The following is a 15912-nucleotide window of genomic DNA, read 5'->3' on the forward strand; positions in this document are numbered from 1 at the left end:
TAGTGTCCCTAGCCTCTGTTTCCCAGAAGGTGAGAATGAGCAACAGGTGATGGATCACTTGAGAAGTACCTGTTCTGTTCATTCCCTCTGGGGCACCTGGCATTGGCCACTGTAGGAAGACAAGATACTGGGCTAGATGGACCTTTGATCTGACCCAGTATAGCCATTCTTATGTTCTTATGTTCTTATATTTAGGATTCCACAAGTGTAAATAAAATCAAAATCTATCTGTGTGTATTTTTACTGCCACCCATCATCAGTCTACCTGAGCATTTTCCACACAAAATCAATCGCATGAGGAAGTCCATAGTGGACTTTATGGATCATCTGGTTCTCTTCCTTTCGGGGGTTAAAAAGCTCTCTTTAGGGATGGAGATTTTGGGCATTTTATAGTTTGGCTTATCTAATTGTGTTTGTTTTAGCAATTAGTTGATTGGTCTCATTGTTCCAGATGTTTAGTTTTCTGTGGGTAGATATACTTGGGGAATGGAAATGATTAATTACACGCAGTAGTCAATTTTTTGTTATTTCTTGGTCTACCCATATATAATTTCTTTAGTGGGGGTTTTCTGAGGGAGAGAAGGTTTGTTCCCCACAATGACACAGGGGGGCAGAACAGGTTCCCTGGGTATCCAAGTCGCTGAACTCATGTTGAGATTATTATGTTAATGCATCTGGGATTTTATTGTGTTATTGATGGTTAATAAGGGTGCCTGGAGCCTTGAATATGCATCCTTTTATTATTTTGTACCTAAAGACATACATCAATACGTCAATACATCTGATGAAGTGAGCTGTAGCTCACGAAAGCTTATGCTCAAATAAATTTGTTAGCCTCTAAGGTGCCACAAGTACTCCTTTTCTTTTTGCGAATATAGACTAACATGGCTGCTACTCTGAAACCTATCAATACCATGACATTGTTCCTAGGATGGAAAGGCTTTTTGGAAGAGCAAGATTTTGACATATGTCCTCAAGACAAGCTGATTTGGGAAAATGAGGTCAAAATTTGATGCTATTTTGTCCTTGGATTTAACTCTCCCTTTGAAGGAATCCAGGTTTGGCCAATGGTTAATACACACAAGGATCCAAATATGGCTAAAGGCACTCTGGAGAAGATGAGGGAAGGTTTGTAAGGGTTTGACTCCCAGCTCAGCTGGACTATGCAGAGTCACTCCATTGACATCCATGCTTAACGCTGGTGAGTTTCTACCCAAAGACTCCGGGATAAACTCAGTAGTGACATAGTCACTGGGGTAAGTTATTTATGAGGGGTCATTTTATTATAACCTTTGTGTAAATGGAGAAGTGCCATCACATACACTGACCTGGCATTCCATGTAGATGTAGTCAAATGCAGACAGAATACCATGATTAGATAGACAGAGGGTATATCTACATGGCAAAGAAAAACCGAGGTCTCAGAGTCCAGGTCTACAGATTTGGGCTCGCACTAGGTGTTGGTGTTTGGGTACATTTCAAGTGAGTGGGAATTCATTGTACAGCTGCTTCCTGGGCTTCTATGCATTCCAAATGAAAAATGTAATACTTCAGTCCTGTGCTGAATGATCTGGCTGGTTTGGGTGATAGTAGGAACAACAGGGCACATGACAGTAATATTTGTGTATTAAGGATGGGATATTAAAAGAGATCTAATGGAGTTAGGTACATAAATCCCCTTGTGTAGTCAATTGGGAGCTGGGCACCTAATTTCCTTAAGATGTTCTGAAAATCCTAGTCATAGTTCACATCCTGGTGCAAGAGTACACTGTATAGTTCCAGATTCTGCCACACAAACACATCCCCTTGCTCCCATTCCTAATGCCTCTCATTGGAAATCTTTGGATTTCTTCCTGGGATAAATTTGGCCCATTCTGTTGATCTGGTTTCTACTCTCTCCTCTGCTAGAATTCTTTGAGGGGTGGGGTCAACAAACATATGAACAAAGGTTATCCAGTGTACCTGGGCTTTCAGAAAACCTTTGAGAATGTCCCTCTCCGAAGGCTCCAATTCAAAGTAAGCAGTAATAGCACAAGAGAGAAAGTCCTCTCATGAATCAGTAATTGGTAAAAAGTCAGGAAAAAAGGGTAGGAATAAATGGTCAGTTCTCAAAATGGAAAGAGGTAAATAGTAGTGTCTCTGAGCGATCTGTACTGAGACCAGTACTGTTCCACTTACTCATAAATGATCTGGAAAAAAATGGATAAAGGATGAGGTGGCAAAATTTGAAGATGATACAAAATTACTCGGGATAGTTAAGTTCAAAGCAGATTGTGAAAAGTTACAAAGGGATCTCACAAAACTGGATGACTGGGTAACAAAAAAAACAAACAAAATTAAATGTTGATAAATGCAAAGTAATGCACATTGGACATAATCCTAAACATACATACAACATGAGGAGATTTAAATTAGGTGTTACCACTGAAGAAAGAGACCTTGGAGTCATTGTGAATAGTTCTTTGAAAACCATTTCAATGTGCAGGGGCAGTCAAAAAATCCAAAGAGAATTTTAGGAACCATTAGGAAAGGATAGATAATAAGACAAAAATATCATAATGCCACTATATAAATCCATGGTATGCCACACCTTGAATACTTTGTGCAGTTCTGTCACCCACATCTCAAAAAAGATGTAAAGAATTGGGAAAGGTACAGAGAAGGGCAACAAAATTATTAAGGGAATGGAGCAGCTTCCATATGCGGAGAGATTAAAAAGACTGGTTCTTTTCATCTTGGAAAAAAGACGACCAAATGGGATATGAGAAAGGTCTATAATTGTGACAGGTGTGGAGAAGAAGTGAATAAGGATGTCTTATTTACCCCTTCACATAACACAAGAACCAGGGGTCACCCAATGGAATTAACAGGCAGCACATTTAAAATAAAATATGTCTTCACACAATGTTGGTCAATTTGTGGAATTAGTTGTCAGGGGATGTTGAGAAGTCCTAAACATAAAAAGAATCAGATAAGTTCATGGAGGATAGATCCATCAATGGCTATTAGCTAAGATGATCAGGATGGAACTCCATGGTCTGGGTGTCCCTAAACCTCTGACTGCCAGTGGATGGAACTGGATGACGGGGGATGAATCAATCAATAATTTCCCTGTTCTGTTCATTCCCTTTGAAGTACCTGACATCAGCCACTGAAGGAAAACAGGATACTGGACTAGATGGAGCACTGGTTTGACCCCGTATGATCGTTTTTATATTTTCATGTATGTAAAACTTACAATTTTCTTAATTTAACATTGCATGAACATAAAATGGCTAGGCACTATTTCTTGTTAAATATGAATAATTATATTGGTGCAAACTATTTTTAATTTAACAAAATTAAAATGAATTAAACATTGATGTATTGCATACCTTTAGTGGAAAGCAGGTATTTAGTCTATGACACAGAAAGGGATGGGAGGGTGGCACTTATATTGAGTATTATTGTTACTGATGTATCTAGAAGAGAAGAGCACATTTATGAAAAGAATTGGGAAAGTATCTAAAAGCAGATATCACTTGGAAAATGGGACAACATCTGAAGGAAGCTAAAAACATATCTATATTTGTAACTATTCAGGAAAAGTATGATAAAATACTTCATCAGTGCTAACTCAGTCCACTTATGCTCAGGAAAATATATAAGAAAGGGAAACATAATGGCTAGAGGTGTGGAGGCCTATATGCTGGGATTGCATTACAATAATAGTACAGAAATTAGACAATATTTTTGACAATTAAACAGATTTTTCAAGAATACTAAAGATAGGCCACCCATAGAACCCAGAATTGTTGTACAAAGTTGGTTGCTGACTCAGGAAGGACACACTGATAACACAATGGCTTCTGGTAACAAGATATGTTGCAAAAAAAGAAAAGGAGTACTTGTGGCACTTTACAGACTAACAAATTTATTTGAGCATAAGCTTTAGTGAGCTACAGCTCACTTAATCGGATGCATTTGGTGGAAAAATACAGTGGGGAGATTTATATACACACACAGAGAACATGAAACAATGGGTTTTATCATACACACTGTAAGGAAGAGTGATCACTTAAGATGAGCTATTACCAGCAGGAAGCGGGGGGGGAAGGAGGAAAACCTTTGTGGTGATAATCAAGGTGGGACATTTCCAGCAGTTAACAAGAATGTCTGAGGAACAGTGGGGGGAGGGGTGTGGGGAGAAATAACATGGGGAAATAGTTTTACTTTATGTAATGACCCATCCACTCCCAGTCTCTATTCAAGCCTAAGTTAATTGTATCCAGTTTGAAAATTAATTCCAATTCAGCAGTCTCTCATTGGAATCTGTTTTTGAAGTCTTTTTGTTGAAGGATAGCAACTCTCAGGCCTGTAATCGTGTGACTGGAGAGAATGAAGTGTTCTCCGACTGGTTTTTGAATGTTATAATTCCTGACGTCTGATTTGTGTCCATTTATTCTTTTACGTAGAGACTGTCCAATTTGACCAATGTACGTGGCAGAGGGGCATTGCTGGCACATGATGGCATATATCCCATTGGTAGATGCGCAGGGAACGAGCCTCTGATAGTGTGGCTGATGTGATTAGGCCCTATGATGGTGCCCCTGAATAGATATGTGGACAGAGTTGGCAACGTGCTTTGGTTGCAAGGATAAGTTCCTGGGTTTAGTGGTTCTGTTTGTGTGTGTGTGGTTGCTGGTGAGTATTTGCTTCAGGTTGGGGGGCTGTCTGTAACAAGGACTGGCCTGTCCTCCCAAGATCTGTGAGTGTGATGGGTCTTCCTTCAGGATAGGTTGTATATCCTTGATGATGCGTTGGAGAGGTTTTAGTTGGGGGCTGAAGGTGATGGCTAGTGGCGTTCTGTTATTTTCTTTGTTGGGCCTGTCCTGTAGTAGGTGACTTCTGGGTACTCTTCTGGCTCTGTCAATCTGTTTCTTCACTTCAGCAGGTGGGTATTGTAGTTGTAAGAATGCATGATAGAGATCTTGTAGGTGTTTGTCTCTGCTGAGGGGTTGGAGCAAATGCGGTTATACAAGAGGCTACTAGGCAGCCTCTCCAACACCACTTTCTACAAGCCCTTACCTCTGATCCCACTGAGGGTTACCAAAAGAAACTCCAGCATTTGCTCAAGAAACTCCCTGAAAAAGCACAAGACAAATCCGCACAGACAGTTTCCAATTCCCCTGGAACTTCCTGCTGGTAATAGCTCATCTTAAGTGATCACTCTCCTTACAGGTGTGTATGATAAACCCATTGTTTTCATGTTCTCTGTGTGTGTATATAAATCTCTCCACTGTATTTTCCACTGAATCCATCCGATGAAGTGAGCTGTAGCTCACGAAAGCTTATGCTCAAATAAATTTGTTAGTCTCTAAGGTGCCACAAGTACTCCCTTTTCTTTTTTGCGAATACAGACTAACACGGCTGCTATTCTGAAACCTGAAGATATGTTTGGAGGAAGGATAGATCCACCACCATTAATGGCATACAGAAATAAAGTACGGGCAAACCTTCTAATGGAGAAAAAAGGGAGAGATCCATTAATTGAGGTCTAGTAGAGTATGTACTGAATAATTTCCATGTTTGGAATTTGAACATAATGAGTACAAACTTCATGCTAAGAGGTTGACCAATGCAATTTTTTTAAATGTCAAAAATAGGGATTAAAGATATGGATTGTTAAAACTCTGGAAAGATGGAAAGTTCATTTTGGACAAGTAAACATAATTGAAAAAAAAGATAATTTCAAGATAAACTCTGTCTTTATAGTTTCTCCCTGAGGACAGAATTCTGCTCATCAGTCTCCTGATGGCCTTTTGCATCTCAGCGTTTCTCAGCATGTAGATCAACGGGTTCAGCATTGGGGTGATTACAGTGTAAATGACTGAAGCCAACTTCTCCATGGACAATTTCCGGAAGGGCTAGCATAGATGAAGATGCAGAGTATGAATAGTAAACACACAACTGTGATCTGGGATCCACATGTAGACAGAGCTTTGTGCTTCCCATCCATAACATGTGTCTTTATCTTGACAAAGATGATGGTGTACGAAATGAGCAGGATGATGAACATTACTATGTTGAGCATCCCGCCATTGGAAACCATCAGCTAGTAGGTGTCCGTGCAGGCCAGTTTGATGACTTGTGGGATATCACAGTAGAAATTGTCCAGATGTTTGGACCACAGAATGGCAACTAGAAGATCAATCCAATCTGAACAGTAGAGTGAGCCAATCCACCCAGCCATGCCCCTGCCACCAGCCCCGTGCACAAACCACGGTTCATAATAGTCAAGTACCTCAGTGGTTTATAGATGGCTAGGTCCTGATCAGCAACCATCACCACAAGGACAAAAACCATCGCACCAGCGATGAAGTGGAAGAAGAACATCCAGAGGATGCACTCACTGAATGAGATGGTTCTGTGCTGGGAGAGGAGACCCAACAGCAATTTTGGAGCATTAACTGGTGAGTCACTGACATCTAGGAAAGGCAAGCTGGCCAGCAGGAAGTACATGGGGGTGTGGAACCGGTGGCTGGTGATCACAGTGGTGATGATGGTGAAGTTTACCAACCAGGTTGTCAGGTAGATTAAGAAGAAGACAACAAAGAGGAATCGCTGCAGCTCAGGACTCTGGGTGAGGCCCAAGAGGATAAATTCTGTCACTGTGGAGCTGAGGTTCTGCTATTCCATTTACTAGCTTCAAAACATGTCTAGAAAGGGAACTTTAATAATTAGTATGAAGAAGTTCTTATTATTCCCTCCTTGAATTACTAGTATTATGTCAATGTTAAGGCCTCTTAACAGACATGTTGTTGAATAATTATCTTAGTTTACTAAATTCATTCATCCTCCGTACAGGGCATCCCTGCTACAGCCGACCCTATGAACTACACCTCCATCCAAGCCAGATGGCTATAGAAAAGTAGTGGGAGATAGATATATTAGCTCCAGGCTAAACAAATCCCTGGTACCAGGATAAGTGAAATGGCAGCTGCTCCAGGTCAATTAGGACACCTGGGGCCAATTAAGAACTTTCCAGAAGGCAGGGAAAAGGCTAGGTGATTGGGACACCTGAAGCCAATCGGGGCTGGCTGAAACTAGTTAAAAGCCTCCCAGTTAGTTAGGTGGGTGTGCATGTCAGGAGCTGTGGGAGGAAGTTGCGCTGTTGGAGAGACTGAGTAGTACACACCATATCAGGCACAAGGAAGGGGCCCAGGCTCCCCCCCCACCTTTGCTCCCTGATTAATCACTGAGACTGGGAGACAACTGAGACTGTGCAAGGAAGGATAACTTCTCCTCACCTCCCTCGTTGGCTTATGATGAAAATGGGTCAGTAGACTGTGACCCTTGTCTCTAGAGAGAGAAGGGTTACGTGCAGGGTCATGGTGAGCTTCTGAGGCTAGCGAAATCCGCCAGGAAACGTGGGACCCACGGAGGCAAGGACAGAGCTTGTCACAATATAATGGTATTCAGCAGAAGTGAGGGGGCAGACAGTGAAGGGAAAGGAGCTCCACTGGTGTCACAAAGGGCAAGCTGTGGAGGGGAGAGGGCTTCACAGGGGTCACCGAGGGCAATTTCAGAAAGAGATGTGGTTGTACAGGATGTCACCTTCTCTGGAGTGGCTCATGACTGTGAGTGCTTACCTCAGGGCAGACTGCCAGAAACAGGGCAGACACTCCAAACTGGTGGTGGGGTATATAATTAGATTTCATCAATCCAGTAACAAATGTGAACTCCTGGATCACTATACAAATCTTACCATGGGAGTCACAGCGAGTCCCTTAGACTCTTCAGTCAATCTTGCCACCCAAACTGGACTTTGTGATGAAAGATCACTTGCACCAAAAATCACACCATATTCAGGTTGTTTCCAGTCACAAGAGACCAGTCACTTACCGCAGAACAACTGGTACCCTAGATCTTACACCAAAGACAATGCCTGTAGCCAGTCCTTCAATAAATTAACTAAAGGTGTATTAACTGGGAAAAAAGAATCAGAGTTATTTACAGGTTAAAGTAAGTGACCACATATACACCAATGAGTTACCACCAACCTTAGTAACACTAGATTTGTCTCACCAAACATCTCCTATGGCAGCCACTTTGTGCTGCTCTGATCTGAAAAGTTTAATTTGGAAGCAAGGTGGAACTAGGAAGCGAAAATTAGAAAAAGCCCAGGGAAACGCTGATAAAACCTGAACGGGATTCCCCGTGTTTACCTCCCTTATTTCCCTTTGAAAATCCAGACTGAGAGAGGAAGTGCATTACCTGGGGTCCCAGAAGGTGTCCTTGACAGTATAAAGAATGAGGAGTACTTGTGGCACCTTAGAGACTAATAAATTTATTTGGGCATAAGCTTTTGTGGGCTAAAACCCACTTAATCAGATCCATGGAGTGGAAAATACAGTAGGAAGATAGATAGATAGATAGATAGATAGATAGATAGATAGATAGATAGATAACATGAAAAGATGGGTGTTGCCATACCAACTATAACAAGACTAATCAATTAAGGTGGGCTATTATCAGCAGAAAAAAAAATTGTAGTGATAATCAGGAGGGCCCATTTCAACAGTTGACAAGAAGGTGTAAGTAACAGTAGGGGGGAAAATTAGCATGGGGAAATAGTTTTTAGTTTGTGTAATGACCCATCCACTCCAGTCTTTATTCAAGCCTACTTTAATTGTGTCCAGTTGCAAATTAATTCCAGTTCTGCAATTTCTTGTTGGAGTCTGTTTTTTGAAGTGTTTTTTTTGTTGAAGAATTGTGACTTTTAGTGAGTTTCTTATGACCTCCACATTGAGAACCACTGGACTCTCAGAATCTCTACCTAAGAGCACTACCTGCAACTCACATTTTTCCCAACCATGACGCTCTAGACCCCATGGATGGCAACATGAGGGCTGCAGGAAAATAAAGAAAGACTGCTGCTCCTAGGCCCTGGGCTCTGCCTACTGCTACTGCTGCTCTAGCTGCTCTCCCTGGCTAGGCCAGACACCACCCCTATTCTCTGCTACCTGGTTGCTGGCTGGCTGCTGGCCTCCCCCCTTGGGTGCTGCTACTGCTCCAACTTCAGCCCCTTGAGGGGGGTCCTACTGCCACTCCCCAGAAGGAGGGGAGTGAGGACCCCAGCCCCAGCCACTGCTGTGAACCCACCACCACCACCACCACTACCTGAGAGGGGTCTTTCTGCCTGCCTGGATCACCACCGGGAGTTCCTGGAGCTGCTGCTGTGGAGCTTGCTGCCTGGAGCTGCTGAAGCCCTGATGAGGAGAAGAAGGGGACCATCTACCAGTGGGGGAGCACCTAGACTTTGGCAGACCACCGTGGAGGGGGCTTTAAGACTGAGTAACTCTCCAACTGTGCTCTTGGTGGGGGGGTCTTGACTGTGTTTTGCAGGGACACAGGGGTGTGTGTGGAGCTGCCCCCCCGATCCATCTGTGGGGTCCCCCCCAACTCCCACCACTACCACTGCTGCCCCCTCCACTGCCCCCACTGGCTGTATACTATCTGCCTCAGCTCCTGCCTCTGGACTCAGCTGCTTGCTTGGCTTGTCACACCCTGATTCCACCTTTTGGGTCAGAAGCAGCAGCCAGCCTAAACAGACTTTGTGCAAGAGCACATGGGCACACATGCCATGCCCTGGCTTTTCCCTCACTATTGCCCTCACTGCTTTTCCCCTTGCTACCTGCCCCATTTGCACCTTTGCAGCTTTGCTCCCCCTTTATGCCCAATCCCCCCTTACTAGCTTCCATTTGTTTGCCTGTCCCGCCCATTTCCCTCTACAGCCTTTGTTTGTTTGCCCCGCCCCAGCCTCTGAAGCTAGCCCCTTGGTTTCCCTGCCCTACCTCCAGCCCGCTTAGCCCCTGCTCCATGCGCCCATGTCCCCCTATGCACTTGTGCTACTCTCCATTTTAGTTTACACCCACTGCACTGCACCCCAATGCTGTTGTATCCCCCCCTCCGCTAGTGCAGCTAGAGGAGCCGGAATTCCATCCCCTGTCGGCAACTGACCCCTAAGCCCTGATTGCCCCCCCGTCCAGCCCACCCCTTTGGCGCCCTCCTCCCCTGCCTGCAGCCTAGCGGGGAGGAGCAGTGGACCTGCTTCCCCTTTTTTCTCCTCCTTCTGGTGTCTCCCCTTCCCTCCCTGCTCATGATGGTGGGGGACGAGACAGGTGGGGCCCCTCCAGCAGCCCCAGCTACCCCTCCCCCGCCTGCCCCTCCGTCACCCCTCCAAGCCTCTACCTCCACTGCCGCTGCCGAAACATCTGCCACCGACCCCGCTGGGGTGCCAGCAGCAACGGGCACTGGGATGACCTTCACTGCTGCCATGTCCTTCCCCCCCCAGATTCTGGGGGAGCCCCCCCAGTTGGCGGGAAGGGCCAGGGTAAGAAAAAGGGAAAAGGCCCCGCTAAAAAGACCATTCCCTCCATGTCAGGGGCTGCTCCCTCTGCCCCGGCCCCATCTCCAGCTGGGGCGCCCCTCCCCGCTGTTCCCTCCACCAGCTCTGCGGGTGTCCCTCCTCCGGCCCCCAAGGCATACGACCAAGTGTCAGCAGCCCCCCGGCCTGCCGCTACGTCATCTCTCCCGCCCACCACCTCCACTACCATCTATAGTGGCCGGGGCCCCTTTCCCACCATGACCAGGAATCATGGCGTCCGTTGCCTCCTGGTGCCTGCCTCGCCCCATGTGGAGACCTATGTGCGGGCATTGGCGAGGGTGGTGGGGCCCACGGCCATTGTGGTGGCCTCCAAAATGTATGGTAAGGTCGTGTTCTTTTTAGCATCGGAGGCCACCACCCAGGAGGCGGTGGAGAAGGCCCTGGCGGTAGGGGGCGGTGTTCATCCCCCTGGAGCTGCTAGAGGACCTGGGCATCCGCCAGCAGGCCTCGATCTGGGCGACTTCAATCCAGGCCCCCTTTCCCCATGCTCCCTCCCCGTAACCATTGCTTCCGCTCCCACCTCCGAGGAGCCCCTGGACTCCTCCATCAACCCAGCTGCAAATGGCACCCCACTGATGGCCACTGAGCCTGTTGAGACGACAGCCAGTGCCACACGGCCAGGACCCGAGCCGTCAGGGGCACCCCTCATTGTTGAGGATCAAACGACCTCCTTTCCGGGAGGGGGCCATAGAGAAGATAGTCCACCTCCTGATGCCGTGGCTGCCAAATCCACCATAGAGCCTGCGCCCGGCATCACTGAGAGCCCTCTCCCCACCCAGAATCTCGCCTCTAACCCTGCCCCTACCCCTGTCCCTATCCTGTCCACATCCCGAGATGTTATTGCCGCCCCCGGGGCTGTCTCCTTCCCTTTTCCAATAGATGACCCCCAAGGGAGTGGCCTTTGTGTTTACCTTTCCCGATCCACCAGCGACTGCTATCCTCCCTCCGCCGCCCCCTATTGCCCCAGGGTTTGAGGCGGGCCTAGTGGCGCCAACCCATCAGGACCCCCGTCAGGGGTCCGGACCCTGTCTGCCTGTCTCGGTGGGCCATGGGGCTGTACCAAGGGCCGTCGGGGAGTAACCAGGAGACCAAAACCTCACCCCCCTATGTCCTGCGAGAGGATTTGCAGGAGTTCTTAGAAGACGTCCATGGCTCCCGCAACAAAGTATAGCTTGCTCTCCAATGATGGGGGGACTTTCATCAAAACCTCCGGGCCGCAAGCCCCTCATGGGGGAGGGTAAAAGGACGGGAAGCAGGGCACCATGACCTACCAGCGGGTCCATCTTTCTGTGACTCACTCGCCTATGGGGTAGGTCACAGACTGCTGCGGGCCCATTGGGAGCGTGAGCATCCTGCTGGCAACAATCCCCCCCAGCCTCTCATGGCACCTCTTACCATCGCAGCATTGAACACCCGCGGCTGTAGGACGGGTCTCGCAGGTCCCAGGTGCTCTCTTCCTTCGGGAGGGGGTACTCTTGGATTTCCTGCAGGAGACCATACGGATCCGACTGCCGAAGACAGCTGGCGGCTGGATTGGGGGGACAGGGTCTACTTAGCCATTCACAGTTCGTACGGCTGGAGTGGCGACCCTATTCTCCCCCGACCTATGGCCGAGGTTCTGGTAGTCAACCTTGTTAACATCTATGCCCCGGCAGTGAGCCGGAGTGGCTGCAAATCTATCAGCAGGCATCCGCCTTCCTCGGCACCTTGGATCCTCATGAGTGCCTGGTCCTGGGAGGGGACTTTAACATCACCCTGAGGAGCGGGACGCTCAGGGACCGAGCAGAGCCCAGACGGTGCCACCGTTCTCCAGGAGATAATTGAACACCACTCCCTGGTGGATGTCTGGCGCGACCACCACTGGAATGACACTTCCACGTTCACCTTTGTCCGGGTGGAGGCCCATTGGTCGAGCCACTCCCGGTTGGAGCGCATTTATTTATCACACTTCCATCTTTCACGAGCCCACTCCTCCAGCATCCGGCCGGCCCCATTTTCTGACCATCATTTAGCCACCGTGACAGCCTCCCTCTGCGCGGAGAGGCTGGGGCTGGCCTATTGGCATTTCAACAACAGCTTGCTGGAGGATGCGGGCTTCGTGGCGTCCTTCCGGGAGTTCTGGCTGGTCTGGCAAGGGCAGCGGCGTGCCTTTCCCTCAGCGTGGTGGTGGTGGGACCTAGGGAAGGTGCGCGCCCGGCTCTTCTGCCGTGGCTACACCTGGGGCGCCAGCCGACGGAGGGATGCAGCGATAGAGCAGTTGGAATGGGAGGTCTTAGAGCTGGAGAGGCATCTGGCCACCAGCCCCGAGGATCCACCCCTCTGCGGAGCGTGCCAGGAGAAGCGGGAGGAGCTCCGGACCCTCGAGGACCATCGGGCCCGGGGTGTCTTTGTTCGATCCCGCATCCGTCTCCTTCGGGAGATGCATCGCGGCTCCCACTTCCTCTACGCCCTGGAGAAAAAGAGGGGGGCTAAGAAACATATCATCTGCCTACTGGCAGAAGATGGTACCCCCCTCACGGATCCGGTGGAGATGTGCGGGAGGGCGAGAGCCATCTACGCAAGCCTTTTCTCCCCGGATCCGACCGATCCTAACGCTTGCAGAGTGCTTTGGGAGGAGCTCCCGATGGTCAGCGCAGGCGAACGAGACCAGCTAGAGCTGCCTCTCACTCTGGCCGAGTTCTCGGAAGCCCTCCGTCGCATGCCCACCAATAAATCTCCGGGCATGGACGGGCTGACCATGGAGTTCTACCGTGTGTTCTGAGACGTCCTGGGCCCAGACCTAGTCACTGTCTGGGCCTAGTCTTTGCAGAGCAGGGTCCTCCCTCTTTTGTGCAGGCGAGCCGTGCTCGCCTTATTGCTGAAGAAGGGGGACCTTCGCGATTTACGAAATTGGTGTCCCATCTCGCTCCTCAGCACAGACTACAAAGTTGTGGCAAAAGCCATCTCGCTGCGGCTAGGGTCCGTGCTGGCAGACGTGGTCCACCCAGACCAGACCTATACCATCCCGGGCCGCAGCATCTTCAACAACCTATATCTGGTCCGCGACGTTTTGGAACTCGGGTGTAAGGATGGTCTGTCATTTGCCCTCCTGTCCTTAGATCAGGAGAAGGCGTTCGACAGGGTGGATCACGGGTATCTCCTGAGCACTCTGCAAGCATTTGGCTTTGGACCCCAGTTTGTGGGTTTTCTCTGGGCGCTGTACACTTCTGCAGAGTGTCTGGTAAGGCTCAACTGGATCCTGACCAAACCGGTCAACTTCGGGCGAGGAGCGCAGCAAGGGTGCCCCCTCTCAGGCCAGCTGTATGCTCTGGCGATCGAGCCCTTCCTCTGTCTCCTCCGAAGGAGGTTGACAGGGTTGGTGCTGTGGGAGCCAGAGCTGCGGCTGGTCCTGTCGGCGTACGCTGATGACGTGCTCCTCGTGGTCCAGGACCCGGGCGACTTGGCACGGATGGAGGCTTGCCAGCTCATCTATTTGGCAGCCTCCTCCGCACGGGTCAACTGGGTCAAGACCACTGGCTTGGTGGTAGGGGACTAGTGGCAGGCGAGCTCCCTCTCACCCACGCTTCAGGCCATCCGGTGGAGCATGGGTCCACTGCTCTATGTCAGTGTTTACCTTTCTGCCACGCATCCCTCTCGACCGGAGAACTGGCAGAATTTAGAGGGCTTAGTGATAGAGCAGCTCCAGAAATGGACAGGACTATTCTGGTGCCTCTCCCTTCGAGGGAGAGCGCTGGAGCTTAATCAACTAGTCCTGTCTATGATCTGGTACCGGCTCAACACCCTGGTCCCGGCCCCGGGTTTCCTGGCCAACCTCCGGACATCGATTCTGGAGTTCTTTTGATCAGGACTGCACTGGGTCCCTGTAGGGGTTCTCCTTCTACCCCTGGAGGAGGGAGGGCAGGGCCTGAAATGTCTGCTTACTCAGGTCCATGTCTTCCACCTCCAGGCCCTACAGAGACTCCTTTATGGTGCAGGTAGTCCGGCATGGCGCATACTGGCGCATGCCTTCCTGCGCCGCTTCCGAGGGCTCCGATATGACCGGCAGCTCCTTTATCTCCATCTGAGAGGTCTTCTGCAAGACCTCTTCAGGCTGTCGGTCTTCTACCAGGACCTCCTCCGGACCTGGAAACTGTTTTCAACGACCAGGTCCGTCGTGGCCACCAAGGGGGCAGATCTCCTTGCGGAGCCCCTGCTACACAACCCCCAGCTCTGTGTGCAGATGTTGGAGTCCCGCTCGGTGCACCAGAGGTTGGTCCTGGCAGAAGTTACAAGAGTTGGAGAGCTACTGGACTATGACCGGGGAGACTGGCTGGATCCCCTGACGCTCGCTCAGCACATGGGGCTCTCCAGAACTTGTACTCCCCGGCACGTACTTCAGGAGGTGAAGGCCGCTTTGCCGCCTGCTGCTCGGGTTTATCTTGACTGGGTCCTGCATGAGGGCACGCTCTGCCAACCCTCAACCCCAGGCCTGCCGGACCTTTTAATTGGACCTCTGCCCTGTGGACCCAACCGACCCCCTCACCCTTTCACTGTAAGCCAGCTGCACGAGATGCAGCCGGTCTGCTTTCAAACTGCGCCAAGAAAACATCTATACATGGTTATGCTCCACACCCTTCATGCCCTCACCGTCGTGTCCTGTCCCGATACAAAATGGTGAGACCTCCTGCCATCTTTGGAGGGTGAGGAGCCCCAGTGGGCCAGCTTATATTCCACCTTAGTCCTGAGGCCCACTGGGGATGTCAGTTGGCGGCTCCTTCACGGAGCCGTGAGCACGGGAGGTTCACCTCAATCCCAGACACCTGCCCCTTTTGCAGCGTGAGGGGAACCCCTGGCACACACATACCCGGAGTGTGCCAGGCTGCAGCCCCTATTCCAGCTCTTCACCAATATTTTATTACGTTTTTGGTTGCACTTTTCCCCTCATCTTCTTATTTATACACTCCCTATCCATGGCCCCACAAAGTCATGGGATCTCCTGGTCAACCTTCTCCCGGCTCTAGCTAAAATGGCCATCTATAAAACCGGAGTGAGGAGGTTGGCCGATGGAGTCTCCTGTGATTGTGGGGACTATTTCCGATCCTCAGTCCGTTCACGTATCCGGGCAGAGTTCCTCTTGGCGGCGTCCTCTGACTCCCTTGATGCCTTTGAGGAGCAGTCAGTGCTGTCTGGGATTCTCTGCTCGGTGTCCCCGTCCAGTTCCCTTCGTTTGACCCTTTGGCCACACTCCTGTCCCTGTTATTTCATCAGTTGTCCCCTAGATTTATTTGGTATCTAGGTCCTGTGGATCCCCTTTTTAGGCTGGGGGGGGATCATTTAGCAGTGGACGGGCTTCGCCCGCCCACTTCCTGGATCCCAATAGGACTACTTTTCTATAGCCATCTGGCCTTGCCCCGTCACAGTATATATATTCTTCTTGACTGAATTCATTATATATAGGAGTAATTGATTTGAAATTTGTTGACAGATTTTATTGTTATTTTTAA

General features: G+C 49.3%; 2 pseudogenes; one reads left to right on the plus strand and one right to left on the minus strand.

Moving 5' to 3' along the window:
• LOC119841836 overlaps positions 1 to 15912 on the plus strand; it is a 362869-nt pseudogene that overhangs the window by 193434 nt on the left and 153523 nt on the right.
• On the minus strand, positions 5649 to 6678 carry LOC119841623 (annotated as a pseudogene).

This window comes from Dermochelys coriacea, chromosome 13, assembly GCF_009764565.3.
Source record: "Dermochelys coriacea isolate rDerCor1 chromosome 13, rDerCor1.pri.v4, whole genome shotgun sequence".
Taxonomy (NCBI): Eukaryota; Metazoa; Chordata; order Testudines; family Dermochelyidae; genus Dermochelys; species Dermochelys coriacea.